This window comes from Zingiber officinale, chromosome 3A (genome assembly GCF_018446385.1).
Source record: "Zingiber officinale cultivar Zhangliang chromosome 3A, Zo_v1.1, whole genome shotgun sequence".
In the NCBI taxonomy this organism is placed as follows: Eukaryota; Viridiplantae; Streptophyta; class Magnoliopsida; order Zingiberales; family Zingiberaceae; genus Zingiber; species Zingiber officinale.
This window is the reverse complement of record NC_055990.1, coordinates 46405490-46422835: the sequence shown is the minus strand read 5'-3', so window position 1 is coordinate 46422835 and position 17346 is coordinate 46405490. Positions and strand designations below refer to the sequence as shown.

The window sequence follows — 17346 nt, the reverse complement described above, 5'->3', positions numbered from 1 at the left end:
TATAAGTTCAAGAGGCTTTTGAGCTATGGAACTTGACTCCTTTGGAAAACCTCTTCTAAATTGCTTCCCACGTAGGCATGCTTCACATACTTGATCAGGATGTTTGATGTAAGGTAGTCCTCTCACCATCTCCTTCTTTGAAAGCAGTTCTAGTCCTCCGAAATTCAGATGTCCAAATCGAAGATGTCATAGCCAAGTGATGTCTTTGTAACAAGCTTTGAGACAGTTGACGACATCATTTTGAATATTAAGTAAGAACATTCTATTTTTTGACATAGGCACCTTAGCAATTAAGCAACCAATATGATCTTTCAAGATGAGCATACCATCTTTTAGATGAATATCATACCCTTTTGCCAAAAGTTGTCCTAAGCTTAGGATGTTGCTCTTCATATTTGGTACAAAGAAAACATTTGAGATAAATTCATGTTTTCCATTCTTCAAACGGATGAGAATGTTACCTTTGCCTTTTACCTCAATCTTTGATTCATCTCCGAAGGATACATTACCACCAACTGATTCATCAAGCTCTACGAACATGTTTCTTTTCCCACACATATGATTGCTTGCACCAGTGTCGAGATACCAAATTGTATCTTCTTCTCTTTCATTATCTTTATATGCTAGCAGTAGGGTGTCATCTTCTTCTTTCCTTTCTTCCATATAATTTACTCTTTCATATACTTTATTCTTGGGCGATCTACATTCTTTTGCATAATGTCCAAATTTGTCACAATTGTAGCACTTAACTTGAGATTTATCGTACCTCGAGTTTGTATACCCTCTTCCACGTCCTCTTGTTGAATGTTCTCCTCTTTCATTGTTGTTGTTGGAGACCCATCCTTGCTCATTAGAACGACCTCGTCCATATCCACGACCTCTTCCTCGTTGACTTCTATTATTACTGGAGCTTTCATCTTTCTTTGTCGGTTGAAGAGTCGTCTTTAGGAGTTGTTGAGTAATTTCTTCATTTATCTTCTTCTTTTCTTCATGGGCTTGTAATGAACCCAGCAGTTGCTCAATCGTCATGACTTGTAGATCCTTGGTCTCTTCGATGATGGTTGTAATGCTATCAAATTTTGAATCCAATGATCGAAGAATTTTCTCAATAATAGTTACTTCTTCTAGTTTCTCACCATTTCTCTTTAGTTGATTGGAAATGGTAGAGACTCTAGAAAAGTAATCTGATACTAACTCACCTTCTTTCATACGAAGAGCATCAAATTGACTTCTTAATGTCTGAAGTCGTACCTTTTTTACTTTTTCTTCTCCTTGATATGAGACTTGGAGCTTTTCCCATGCTTGCTTGGCTGAAGTAGCACTTGAAATCTTCTCAAAACCATCCTCATCTAAAGCTTGATAAATGAGGAAGAGAGTCTTCTTGTCTCTCTTTCTTAAATCTCTCAGACTGTCTTTTTCAGTTGAAGATAACGTCGAGTCGTCACGAGGCTCAACGTAGCCTTTTTCTATAACTTCCCAAACATCATGAGCTCCAAGAAGCGCCTTCATCTTGATACTCCAATTGTCATAATTACTCGCTTTGAGTACTGGAACTTGGAAGGGAACCATACCTCCATTAGTCATAACTCTGATACCACTTTGTTGGAAACAGAAATTATGGGAGAAGAAAAAAGAATTATAGAAAGAAAAATATGGAAGAGGAGAAATAACTCTATGTGGAAGAGGAGTAGAAGAAAATAGAAAACTCAACTTGTTCATTCATGAAAAAGAAATACATATTTATAGGCTTATTGGATAAGCACTAATATGAGATAATCATGATATTTAAAAATAAATAAATAAATAAATTCTATCTCCACGAACTCTTATCAATTCATCAAGTTCTATCTCTATCCTATTTCTAGTCAAAACTTGTCACATCACCATTTTATCTCCATAAAATTTTATCAACTAAAAACAAGTTTAATTTTCAACAGCTTGATGGAGAGGAAGGAGAGGATGAAGATAAGGAGGTCGTCGTGGAGGGAAGTGAGGCGGTCCTCCAGCCTGCCTCCCTGTTCACGCCGGCGCTTGTTATTCTGGTCCGTCATCAGGCGAGCAAAGGCGTCGGGATCAGGAAGGCGTCGGGATCAGGCTGTCTCTGCCGCCTTCTCACGGTTTTATCGCCGGAGGTAGCGATGAGAAGAGTAATTAAGCAATAAATATCACGGGAAGGATTGGTTATTAATTCTATTTTATTTATTGACTTATTTATTTACATTTTACCTTCATTACCACGTTAATTAACTAACAATTATAGTAAAAAATTATTTATTATCCATAATAGTCTTATTTCTATTGTTTGAGCATTCTGATAATATAATTCCTTAACTACCCAATAAATATATTATAAAAAAAATACGGTATTAAATATTTGGAAATCTTACAACATTACTATTTAATTAAGAAACTATACCTTTAATAGTTAATTTTGGTGAAATTTAAATTAAATTATGTTATTATTTTTTTCACACCAAAAATAATTTTAAGACTTATTAATAATTTTCTCTCATTATTTATTAATAAAAAATTATACACTGTCATGGTTCTCTTTAATCTCACATCATAGGATCGGCAATATCACGAGTGGAGAAACTTCTATAAATACTTTGGATCGACGACGTTAGAAAGAATACCTTTCTCGGCATTTTGGCTAAGATCAAGTGTATTATCTATTCTTATCAGTTTAATATCTAATAGAAAAAATTAAATTAATTTTCTATGAGGGAAAATTCATTACACTAATTAACTTGTTGTTTGGGTCCTCGAGCATCACCCTTGCGTTGCATTAATACATGGACCTTACCAAGTCTAATTTATGGGCATATATATGACAATAATTTATCCGTATTCATGCATTATATTACCCATACAATGCGGGTGCAACAAGCTTTCAGGGTTTTGATATTTAATAATGTACCCAAATTTGGTCAGTTTGACTAAGTGTTAATCTAAACAGGACTTGATGTTTGGAAGAAAGAAGTCTAGTCAAGACTAGATGACTAGCAAGTAAAAGTCCTAAATTAGTTAGGCAAGGGTAAATTTTAGTGATTGAAGCTAGGCAGTGAAAATCTTAGGAGGACGTAACCCTAGGTGATGGAAGTCCTAGTGAGTGAAGCTAGGCAATAGAAATCCTAAGGGAGGTAACCCTAGATGGTGGAAGTCTTGGTGAGTGAACTCAGACAGTGGAAATCCTAGGGAGAGGTAACCCTAGGTGGTGGAAGTCTTGGTAAGTGAAGTTAGGCAGTGAAAATCCTAAGGGGAGATAACTCTTGGTGGTGTAAGTCCTAGTCAGTGAAGCTAGGCAATGAAAATCCTAGGGAGAGGTAACCCTAGGTAATGGTAAAGTCTTATATGCAGTCTAAGCATGAAGCCTAGTAGGTCGGATAGACATACAGGAGTGTGACTTGATCCTAAGGAATTGACTCTTCGGTGGTAAACTTGAAGAAGGGACCTTCAAGTAAAAGATAAGCCTAGTAGGCCAGGTAGACTTACAGATATAGGCTAGGTTACTTGTTTGTGTTTGTATGACCATTTTACAAGAACTTGGAGCTGGAAGCAAAACAGAGAGTAGACAAATGTAAATAAGTGAACCGGACTTGACTCGGGTCGAACCGGACCCAAATTGGTTCGGGTAGACCGACTAGGTTCTGTCTATATTGCTGAGTTGTCAAAAATGTTGACATAGAAGATAATGTTGCAAAAGATCATCTTCATGATTTGGATTAGGATGAGGATAAGCTAGATGATTTGGATAGATATAAGGCTTTATTCAGATATAGCTTCATCAAAAAAAGAGTTGATCCAAATAAGGATATGATCAAACTCTATAAAAGGAGATGAAGACTCTATGTTCAATACATCAATACTTCTAATACTCATATTTCATATGCTCAAAGGAAAGCTATGACATGAAGCTTTGCTACCGGGGAAGCTTTAGGAAAGGTGCACAGCGCTTGGGACTTCTAGATCAGCTCAGCAAAGTTTTGTTTGAATTTTTTTTACTACAAGCTATATTTACTTTATCATTCTTGCTTGTACTTGATAAACTGTAAGACAAATTTCTCCACCTCCGAAAAGGAGAGCACTAGTGGACTCGAGCTTGAATGCATAGGCCTTGGATGTACTAACCCTGGAGGGTTGGGAATCAAGTAAAATCCCACTAGTATTTACTTTTCCATACTTTATTTTATATTCCACTTCTACTAATGACTTTGATAGAACTAACGAACGAAATTGAAACAAAAGTGACAAGTTGACCCCCCCCCCCCCCCCCCCCCCCTCTCCTCAACGCACTGATCATACACTGCCTCATCTTAGAGTTTAAGGCTTAGGATTTAGGGTAGCTTCTACAACGTGGAAATCCTAAAATAAGAATGTTGTAGCAATAATGATTTGGTAGCTGCTACAACATTCTTATCACACCACGTTATAGCTTCTACCAAATTGTAGCTATTATAACATTCTTATCACACCATGTTGTAGTGGCTACCAAATTGTAGTTGCTACAACGTAGTGTGACCAAAACATTCTGATCAAAACTAACTAAATTATCATTTTTATTGTTTAAAACTAACATTGTAATGTATCATGTTACAAAATTAAATGGCATCTAATGCATCAACATCCCACAGAAACTTTACTTCTCGTGCATACCATAAGAAAATACAATGGAAAAAAACAATGCCCCTAGTTTAAGTTGTTTACAAAAGCACTGCAACCAAATCATCGACAGTTGGAGTTGCTAAGTAGAAGCTCATTTACTTGAACACTAGACATATCATATATTGCAAACATTAGAAACCTTGTAAAAAATATGTTTGACAATTAAGACTATGATGCTAAGTGTTTAATCTTTCAAAATTAGAAGATTACATTCACAAGAAAAGATATTACAGTGATTCTAGGACTTTCAGATCATGGCAATAAAGTTCCTTTACATTTGGATATCGGCTCCATCCTATTCTACCTTCAACATTTCATGGATCGGGAGTGTTCAAAGAAGGAAGTAGAGGACAAGTTGATCAACATTAGCAAATAACCAGAACCATCTCGATACTTTATTTTGTCAACTTGTTATTTTATATTTTTTATATGCATTTTATTTACTACTAGTAGTAGTATATCTAAACTACTAATAAAATTACTACTTGATTATGTAGATGACTTTGAAAATATAAGTAAATATAATTGGTGTAAGGTTGTATATAAACAAGACCCCCAGTTAGAGGTTATAGGTGTGATGCTCTCTTAAAGGCCCAAGTCACATGAGCTTGAGGGAAATCAATCTCCAATGCTAAACTGATTTGCACACATACTTATTGTAAGTTGTTAAATTTTATTGTAACTTCATTGATTCAAAATTTATAACTATACTAATTATATTACAGGTTTGGATGTGTGTACATGTTATAATTATACAACCATATAAGAACTTTGCTCTTCCAAGAATATGTCGATGGAATTGGGCAATCTCACGTGTATCTACAATAAAGACGATGATTGCCCAACTACATTCAAAGTTATCTAAATAATTAAATTTTAAATTTAATTGATTCGATCAATTTATTTAATTTAATCATACTTTTACTCACCCCTACTTGTAAACAATTGGTGCGGGTCATGCGTGATTATCTAAATTTTTATAACTTATCTTTTCTTTTAAATGCAAATAGAAGTAAAGGGAATAAAAGACTTACACGGCGCAGAGCAATTAATTGTCATATTGAAATCAATGACTTAGCAAAAACTTAACAAAAATAGAGGAAGGTAGTATATATTTTAATTATATCGGGTTAACAACTAATATTATTTTTTAGAAGAGTTGGATCTTGTATGAGTTTTATCGCTTTTTTTATCCGTTGACATGCAATAGATGGTGTTGCTTGAATATACATAGATAAGTAGCAGCATCTTAGTTTTGATGGTTTTAAATTTTTTTCACATTTCTTGTTTGTTGTGGTCATAGAATGTTACAGCATTTATTCAGATAGAAGAAGGATATTTTAGATAGGACAAAGAATTGGTTAAAATTAGATTGTACTAAATTAATTAAAATTGAATAAATCAAATCTTCATGAACTAATAAAATGGATTGAATTTTTTTAATAAAAACGGAATAAAATAAATTGATAAAATATCAACTAATTTGATCGAAAATTGAATTCATCACGAGAGATTTATAGATTAGTTACAGATTTATAGATTCACGTACTTAGGAATTTAAGATCAATTTTTATTTTAGTTTATTTAGTTTATTCGATTTAATCGGATAAGAAATTTTAAAATTAAAATTGAATCGAATTAACCAATATAACTAATATAACTGATTTTTTATGAAAAAAAAATCAAAAGTCTAAAATAACCAAATTAAGTTTTTAAATTTGATCAGTCAATTTGTTTGATTTAATCAAATTTTTACTCATCCTTATTTACATATATATAATCAGCTAGTGTAAAGAAGTCATTAGTACTATCTAGAGTGAATCAGGGATATTTAAGTCCACATATAAGACTATGTCAAAAATAAAAGAATTTAAATTTTTTTAAATAATGTCGCTAAACTAATAGGAGTCATGAGTCAAGAGTTTTTAGGTATGACGAGACTCAAGAAAAGAAACATATTGGAAAAGAAACTTGTCTAAGTTCAATAATAAACTTTGATAAAAACTCATTTTTTTCACTTAAATTCTTCTGAAATCTTGAAACTTTAGCATAACAAAGTTTTAGGAGAGTACAATGAAATAATTGGTATAGTCCTAGAGTGAATTAGAGATGTTTAGATCAAAATATGACACTATACCACAAAAATTAAAAAAAAGGTTGAGTTTTTGAATAATTTCTCTGGACCAATAAGTTTTGGTTTTGACTAAATCTAATTTATTTGGGTTCATCAATATGTTTTGATCAAAACTCATTGATGAATAAATATTTATTAAGAGGGTGTTTGGCTGAGCTTATAAGCTCTCTAAAACAGCTTATAAGCTCTTCAAATTTGCTTGATAAATTTTTTTTCAAATAGCTTATAAGCTGTCAAAATAAACTGTTTTGGATCTTATAAGTTGTTTTTAAAAAAAGTATGGAAAACCCTACTTTTTAAAAAAAGATATTATTTTAATAATTTTCTTCTCTAAAATATCCTTATATAATTTCATAAACCCTCATTTTATCCTCCATAAATTTTTATAAATCTAATATCTTTCTATCTCCATTGCACTGTGTCATCTTCTCCACCAACGTCTCTTTCCAATTTTCTCTCCCCCGATATAGAAATTTGTCCAAAATCTTCTATTAATATAAAGCCCAAAATCCTCTATTAATAGTATTATACCTTTTTTGATAATTTTATTAATAAAAATATCTTATAATACCAAACACATCAATACCTTTAAGTTTATTATAATAAGTTCACCCAAACACTTTAACAGTTTATTTTTAAAATAAGACCTAACAACTTATAAGCTCCTAAAATAACTTATAAGTTGTACGAGCTTATAAGCTATTTTTAATAAGTTTAGCCAAACACCCTCTAAATCTTAAAATTTTATCATGTACAAAATTAGAAGACTATAAGAAAATTATCGGTGTTGTTATGTGGTGATTCAGAGATGTCCATCTTTAAATATAACATTTTGTCAAAAGCAAAAATGAATTATTTTTATAAGCAGTCTGTTAAGAGTTATAGAGGTCATAAGTTTTTAGAAAGGGTGACACTCAAGTGAGTGGAAGCAATCTATTAGACTAAATCTCTTATCTTCTTTCCACCTTTCAAGTACCTTAGAATGTTGTTTTGAATATTATTATTGACGATAGAATTTACACACATATTATTAATGATAGCATATGGTATATATAAATATCATTACAAGTGAAAATAGAAAATACATAAATTAGAAAAATAATAATTATTCTCTAATAATTAGGAAACAAATAACTATTTTTTAATATTAATTATTCCCTTATAACTTGGAAACAAATAACTATTTACTTATAATAATTATTTCCTAATACACCCTCTCAAGATGGTGTTCTAGAAATGACACCAATCTTGCTGCAAATAGCAAACAACTAAGATCGAGAAAGCGACTTTGTAAGTGCATCAGCCAACTGATCCTCAGCAGGAATATGAGTAACTCATAGTTCAGAAGTCTGCACCAGATCATGAACAAAGTGATAGTCAATAGTCAGATGCTTCATCCGAGAGTGAAAAATAGGATTAGCTGAAAGATACGTGGCACCCAAATTATCAGTAAAAAGCACAGCAGACGTGGTAACCAGAAGAAGCAGATTTGACAAAAGTGACTTAATCCATTGGATCTCAGTTGCTGCAGAGGCAATGACACGATATTCAACCTCAGTTGAAGAGCGTGCAACCGTGCGTTGTTTGGTAGATTTCCAGGAAACCAAATTAGCACCTAGAAAAATAATAAATGCACCCGTAGAATATTGATCATCTAGATCTCATGCCTAGTCTGCATCAGAGAAATCATAAAGAGTAAAAGGTGTATCCGCAAGAAGACGAATGCCAAGATCCCTAGTACCATTGAGATATCGAAGTAGACGCTTCACAGCACCCCCAATGCGTCTCTGAAGGAGCATGCATAAATTGTGAAAGCTTGTTGACCACAAAGGAAATATCAGGACGAGTCATACGAAGATGTTATGAGCCTCCAACCACTTGTCGGAACTTAGTCGCATCAAAACATGAAGACCCATCATGCAAAGTAAGACGAGAGCTAGCAGCAATACGAGCAGACACTGGCTTGAAGTCAAGCATGTTGTGTTTGGAGAGAAGATCAGTGGCATACTTTTGCTGAAACAAGAGAAGACCATTTGAGGTTGGGCGAACTTCAATACCACAGAAGAGGGAAAGAGCTCAAAGATTCTTAATCATAAATTTTGCATGAAGTTTACATACTATGACGTCAACAGAAGAAGCATCACTCCCTGTAATAATTAGATCATCAACATATATAAGGAAATAGATAACAGTATTATCCCGAGAATAAACAAATAAGGAGGTGTCAGCTCGGATGCGATAAAGCCAAGAGAGACCAAGAAAGCACGAAGCTCCAAATACTAGGCGCGCGAAGCCTGCTTCAGGCCATAAAGTACCTTATGCAAATGACACACATGATCTGGAAACTTAGCACTGTGCATACCCAAAGGTTGCGCCATATAAACCTCCTCTGCAAGATGACCATTAAGAAACATATTGTTTACATCAAGTTGGCGAAGACACTACCTTCGATTCACAGCCAAACTAAGAACAATGTGCATTGTTACTGGATTAATAACAGGGTTGAATGTATCATGAAAGTCAACACCAGGCGCTGATGAAAACCTTTGGCAATAAGGCGAGCCTTATACCGATCAATTGAGCCATCAGAATTACGCTTAATGTGAAACACCCACTTATTACCTACAAGATTTTGGTCTGGCGAAGGTGGGACAAGAGTCCAAGTCTGATTACGGAGAACAACATCATACTCTTCATGCATGGCCTGTACCCAATTCGGATCTTTGAGCGCCTGCGTGACAAAGGAGGGTTCACAAGGTTGTCGAAGACTAGTATGAAGAAGATACTTTGGATTGAGTTTGTAGATGACATTTTTAGAGCGAGTTTGCATGGGATGTTGGTTTAGAGAAGCGAGAGGGGGAGAAAGAGTTGGTGGGCTAGAGGGTTGGTTGCCACCAGGCAGCATGGATGACCCAACAACAAAAGGTGATGATGGCGGAGATGATGGAGGCGATAATGACAGCGGTGAAGAAGTCACTTGCGGACAGCTACGGTTAGTGGCAGGTTGCGGCATCGGTGCTGGAAGGTCCCACGAGAGAACTAGTGCAACAGAGAGCTCAGAGTCAATGTCTACTATTGTGGAATCCAAGGAGGAGGTGATGGAAAATGGAAAAATATGCTCCATAAAGTTAACATAAGAAGATACAAACACTCTTTTGAGAGCTACATCATAGCACAGGAAGGCACTCTGGGTAAGAGAATAGCCAAGGAAGACACAAGAGGTTGACTTGGGATCAAGCTTGTGGAGAGAGTAGGGGCACAACCAAAGAAAGCATAGACACCTGAAAACTCGAAGCTTAGAAAGATCAGGAATGGTAGTGAACAATTTTTCAAAAGAGGTCATATTGGAGAGATCGACCTTAGGCATGTGGTTAATCAAATAGACTACCGCAGCAAAGGCATAAGGTAAGAAAGTGAGTGGAATAGATGTTTTGTGCAACAAAGTGAGATCAGTTTCGACTATATGGTGATGGCAACATTCAAAGTATTTATTGTGTTCAGGAGTGTGTGGAGGAGTGGTAAGATGACGAATATCATGAGTAGTAAGAAAGGAGCGAAGGGCTAAGAATTCACTTCCATTGTTAGTGAATAATATTTTAATAGTCATTGAGAACCGATTTTCAAACAGAGTTTTGAATGCAATAAAGGTAGAGTATACATCCGATTTATTGCGTAAAGAATAAAGTCATATATACTTTGTAAAATGATCAACAAAGATAACATAATATTTGAGTCCATCAAAAGACGATATAGGAGATGCCCAAATATCAAAAAAGATAATATCCAAAGGAGAACAAGACGAAATACTAGATTTATGAAAGGACAATTTATGACTCTTATTAATATTGCACAAAGTGCATGAAAAATTAGACAAAGTATTCTTAGGAAACCAAAGACCCAAAGATAAAAAAAATGCTGCAAAACATCTAATGATGGATAACCTAAATGACTATGTCATAAGGAAATAGATGACGAGACAGACATAGAAAAGGCGGAAGGCGATCATAGCGTAGACATAAATTTTAACCAGTAATAGACACCATCTCTATGGACCTCGCTGACCAGTGTTGCTCTCGTACGACGATCCAACACCTGAAAATAGGAATCAAAGAAAAGAAATGTAACAAGATTAGTAGCACAAAGTGCTGCGACAAAAATCAAATTTTTTGACATAGAGGGCACAAATAAAATATTGGAGAAAACTAAAGGGAAAGATGGAGTAGAGAAAGAGAAAGAATCAGTGTGTGTAATAGGTAGTCTAGAACCATTACCAATGACGACGCTATCATTCCCAGAGTAAGGCTCATGCAACGAGAGAGTAGCGAGATCAGTGGTGACATGATGAGAGGCGTCAGAGTCAATCACTCATTCCCGAGAATCAGACGAAGGTGTATAATAAACGGTAGTGTGCGCAAACGACGCACTATATGTGGGATGTGGAGCACACAAAGGAGCCGACGGAAGCATAGCAAGCATCGAAGTAGTCATATGACCACACTGACGACCAGAGTGACCTTGGACACCACAAATCTGACAACGCCCAAGATAATGATTGGGACTGGACATAGATGGATATGCAGGAGGATGCGTAGACAACCCAGGAGTAGACATGTGTGGCTGAGGGGATATAGGCGGAACCTGCTAGTGACCACCACGATAGTTTGAATACCGATTACGAGAATTCCCTGTTGGAGCCACAAGAGCAATCATTAGCGTCGAAAATGGAGATGGTGGTGAGACTTTTAACTGGGCTTCATAGCTGAAAAGCTGCTCGAATAGCATCAAAGGTAATAGGGACGTCAAGAACTTGCAGAGCATGTGAGATATTGTAGTAATCTTGGCTAAGACCATTCATGACACGAATAGAGAGCTCATCAAAGTCAACTTTGACATTCATAAGCGTAAGAACGTTAATATTTCTTTTGATGTCATGCATATAATCAATGATAGACCTGTTACCCTATTGAGGGCTGCCAAAATTTTGACGATGAGTCATAATCCTGCCACGTGAAAGAGCGGCGTAGGTTCTCTCCAATGTCTGTCATGCGTCTCTAGATGAAGTTGATGAAGAAACAAATTGCACAAGAGTAGGAGACATCGAACCTATAATGGCGTTGAAGAGAAGTTGATCCTGGCAGAGCTAGAGAATATGATCAGGATTTGCCTGAGGGAGCGTGACATCTGTAGGCGTTATCTGTGTAGGGGGCAAGGATGTGAGCCATCAACAAAACCCAATAAGTCATATCCGAATAGAAGAGACGTGAACTACAAGCGTCAGGCAAAATAATTGGAGGTGGTGAGTTTCAACAGTGTATACGCATTGACATTGAGAACCACAAGAGCGGCAGGAGAATCAAGAGTATTTGTGAGAAATAGCTAGTGGATGATGTCGTCGGCAGTAGCCATTGTAGAGAGCGGCTAGTAGGTATTGTAGAGAAAAGAAAGAAAAAAAGAAAGAAAGAAAGAGAAGAAAAAAAGTTGCTATTAAGCTTAGAGTTCTGATATCATATTGACAATAGAATTTGCACACATATTATTAATGATAGCATATGGTATACATAAATAGCATTATAAGTGAAAATAGGAAAATACATAAATTAGGAAAACAATAAGTATTTCCTAATAATAATTATTCTCTAATAACTAGGAAACAAATAACTATTTTATAATAATAATTATTCCCTAATAAATAGAAAAATAATAATTATTTACTTATAATAATTATTTTCTAATAGTTGTTTTTTTTTTCGAAAACTTCTCCTTGCACGTTGCTAAGAAGACGCACTTTACATATTTGATTGGGATATATATGATTGATTAGAGATTCACCATTACTTAAATTGTTCTAATATTAAAAGTAAACATTATATTCCTTGACATAACAAGTCTAATTAGTAAATTATCGTTTTGATCTTCAAGCAAAGATAACTTTTTTCATAAGAATCTCACAACCCTTTCAAACAGTTGGCTCAATCTTAAACAATGAAGGATCTTTTCGAATGAAACGTGAAGATTCTTTTATATTATGTAACATTTATAGTTTCTTACAATTTAATTTTTATATTGTAGATATAAAAATATAACTCCATTATGTAATATATGATCAAGGGCGAAGTGTCCAACTATACTCGATCAATGTAGCTCGAAGGCAGTGTGTTTTCATACAAAATAAGTGCAAAAGTATAGTGCATCAAGAATCGAACTCATTAATTAAGTAGATGCAGCAGAAGCTACCGAGAATCAAACAACGTCAACACAACCCAAAATAAAGCACATCCAGGTAATTTCTTCAATAACTTGGATTTCTTTAAGCAGCATTCAACTGAAGCAGGAAAGAATAGTCATCTATCGAAAGAATGACTTATACATAAACTAGACAACAATATATAGAACCAAATAACTAAACACAACTTCGAATGATAACTTTCACAAGCATATTCAAATCACATTCAGAGAAATAGGGAAAATAATAAACAGAATGAAAAACACAGGAACTGCGACTGGCACGTCAACTATAAAATCAGAGCTAAAGAAACACTGGAACGTCAACTATAAAATCACAGATAAAGACATGATTCTTGCAAATATTGCAGGTATTCGTTCAGGAATAAGATCGTCGGATAAATTTGAATATCCCAAGTCCCTGAAAAAACCACTAGATGAATAACTAAAAATATGAACCACAAATAAGAATTATAAGAATCAACATACAGCAAAAAAATCAAATTAGTATATTAAAGTCTGATTAAAAATGTTAGATATGATACGATAAATTGAAATAACTACTCAAAACTTGTAATTTTTGCACCTACTACTTTGTGATTTAGATTAAGGAGACACGCCATCTATAACTCAATGTTGCATTTTTGAGGAGGTTGTAGTCATACAAATAATGACTACTAAAGATTAAGACACAGAATTTGAGGATTGTTAAAGATGGCACACAGCTCTTTTATTAAATAGTTTGACCAAAAATTAAAATGTCGACCATCATATATGTTTTTGTATGATGATCGTCTTTTTTTAAAAAAATTAAATAAACTTCCCTCTAAAAATATGAGCATCCTTTATCTCTGGATTCAATCTTATTGTAAAAATTATCGGCTAACGTAACTTCTATAATATGAAGAAGTTATCGGCTAACTTCTACAATGTCTTCTACCCATTGTAAAAATTACATGTTAATTTCAACATGTTTAATTATGATTAAATTATTAAAAATATTACTTAATCATTTAATCGTGTAAAATCTAGATGCTAACTTAAGTTTACTAAGTTCTACAACCTGCAGAAATTAATTGTTACCTTCTACAGTAGGTAAAAGCTAGCTTCTGTATATGCTAAAGCTACCAAACTTAATTCTTCAAGTATAAAAAACCTTATAGAACCTATTTGTTAATTTTTATGCGTTGAAATTAATTATTATTTTCTGTATAAATTAAAGAGTTAATAACTTTAAACCCTCTTGTATTTTATAGCAGGTTGTATTTTACCCCCTCTATTTAAAAAATTACACTTAATCCCCCTTTGATATAATTAAAAAAGAGAAAAAAAAATAAATGATCAAAATAACCCTAACCTAAATCAGACTTTTAGAAAAAAATGAAAAATAAAAATAAAAATAATCCCGTAAGATCATTGAAAACTTAACCTTAACCCAACCTGATTTATATATAGGCCCCAAATCTTATTTATTCCTAGAAAAAATATTCTCGCAAAATTCACACATGCACCAGCATAAATAACAGAAAAATAGCAACTCCGAGAGGGAAAATCAATCAAAAACTCATTCCACCAAATAAAAAAGAACCAAAATTTTAAATTGATGAATCAAAATTAAATAATGATAAAATAAAATTTATCATTAAAAATCAAAATAAAGTTTATCATTATAAATCATCAAAGGATCTTCATTTTAATTTTTAATGATAAATTTTATTTTATCTTTATTTAATTTTAATTTATCAATTTAAAATTCTGGCTCTCTTTTGTTTGGTGGAATGAATTTTTGACTGATTACCTCTCTCAGAGTTACTATTTTTCTATTATTTATGCTGATGTATGTGTGAATTTTGTGAGGATATTTTTTCTAGGAACAAGTGAAATTTTGAACCTATATATAAATCAGGTTGAGTTATTATTAAGCTTTCAACTATCTTATGAAATTATTTTTATTTTTATTTTTCATTTTCTTCTAAAAGTTTAATTTAGGTTAGGTATATTTTGGTCATTTACTTTTTTTCTCTTTTTTACTTATGTCAAAGGGGGTTAAGTGTAGTTTTTTTAAATAGAAGGGGTAAAATGCAATTTACTATAAAATATAAAGGGGTTAAAGTTATTAACCCTAAATTAAATAATACAAAGGGTTTGAATTATTCTACAAAGGACACCTAGGGGTCTTATTTAATTTTTTTTTTTTTAAAAAAAAAAACACAAAGGTGTCCATACCAGTTTTCTCGTCTATTTGCGTCTTAAATTAAAATAATAAAAACAGTGAAGATATAAAGGCAGGTTGCAAATGGAAGGTTTTGGCGACAGTAGGTGTTGAGAATTTCCAAAAGCGTACTCTTTTGTAAAATATTTTTTAATCTTAAATTAAAACAATAAAAAAAAGAAAGTAAAAGCAGTGAGTTTCGAAGGGCAGATTTTAGAATTTTCAAACGTGGATCGCATGCGTTGAGAATTTTCGAAGGCGCACTCTTTTCTAAAATATTTTTCTCATCTATTTTAATCCTAAATTAAAATAAAAAAAATGAGTTACAAAATGATTCGGAATTTCCAAAAGTTGCACACAAGTAATGAGAATTTCTAAAGGTGCACTTTTTGTAAAATATTTTTTATATCTATTTCAATTCTAAATCAAAATAAAAATAAATTTTTTTAATTTAAATTGAATCAAAGTAAAAAAAAAAAATATTTAATTAATTATTTCATTAAATATTTTCATATACAAATCATTAACTTCCCAAAAAAATTAGATTTATATCAAATTATATTATTCATTTTTCTTAATTTATTTTCATCAATAATTTTGATTAAAAATCATTAATAGCACCAAACATCTCAATTATGTTTAAAATTTATGTCCTTATAAACTCCTAATAATCCTCTAAATTTATATATAATTTTATTTTTTTTTAACTCTTGAGTCTTAATAAAAAATTATAAATTATAGAAAAATAAATTTAAAAAGTAAAAAAAAAAACGTCTTAAAAAATTTATTTATCTATCTCGAATTTTAGAAATTACTAAGAATACACATCTTCTATAATGGTGATTATAATAAAAGAAACAAAACAACTCACTAGAAGTAGATTAACAATAATGTCCACCAGAAGTGGACAAATGCAATGGTAAAAGGATTTAAAATGCACAAGATAGTGATGAAAAGAAATCAGAAAATTCATGTTATAGATGTGACATGAAAGGACATTGGTCACGTATTTGTCGTACACCAAAATACCCTACTAATCTCTACCAAGCCTCTTTAAAGGGAAAAGTAAAAGATATAGAGACAAATGTTATCTTTCAAGATAATAACACAATTCTTGGTTCTTCTATGACAATACATTTGAATGTTTTTGATTTTTTTTTTTTTTTTTTTTTTTGCAGATCTTGATAGAGGAATAGACTGTTGGTGCAGCAGGGCCGGCAAGAGAGGGTGACAGCTCAAGAATGACTAGGAAAGTTAATACAGAAGTTGTTGCTACTTTCCTAGGTCCAAGGATCTTTTTATAGCCCCTGAAAAATCTTAACCGAGTCTGGAAGACGTCTTCAATAGGGTGGAAGGTGCCTCCAGCATAACAAAGATTATCACTGAAGATAAAGTCTTATCTTCGGCTAACGGCTACTGTTTACCTAGTCTAAGGTACTTTTAAGTGGTTGAAGGTATCTTCCATAAAGGCACGAAAGCACCTTCAAGGGTTGAAGACTCCTTCAACTCATTATTTAAGGACTATGCTTCTTTTCAGCGTGACCTATCTGGTTAGATATTTTGCTATTCGTTTTTCTTTTTCGTTTGGTATAACGTAGATATGTACTCAAACTTAGTGCCTTATTCTATGACTAATTAAGTTGTTGTTGTTTATAAATTAATAGCCAACTTTGATGGGCTTCTTTATTGTTGACAAAAAATTAAATTTTTTAAAAACATATAAAAGAATATTATAAAAAATTATAAAATTAAAAGAACCTTAATAAAAGTAACAAATTTTAAAATTTTATATTTTCATAGTAATTATATATAAAAAAGGAAAATTAAAAATTATTTTGGCGCATTAAAACTTAAAATACCACCGCCTTAGTTCTATTTTAAACAAGGCATTACCATTTTAGTATTGTTTTGATATCACCATTTTAGTGCTAATTTCATCAATTCATCATTACTAATTCTCAGGATATTAAAAAACTCTTGATTCATAACCTCTATCAATTTAGGGATTATTTGAAAATTTTAATTTTCTTTTTATCATAATATGAACTTAAATACCTTTAATTTATGATGGGACAATATTAATAACTTTCTTTACACTCTCTTGATCTTATGC

At 32.8% G+C, this 17346-nt stretch overlaps 1 pseudogene; it reads left to right on the top strand.

Moving 5' to 3' along the window:
• Positions 1–2632: 2632 nt before the first annotated feature.
• On the top strand, positions 2633–2814 carry LOC122054258 (annotated as a pseudogene).
• The last annotated feature ends 14532 nt before the right edge of the window (positions 2815–17346 follow it).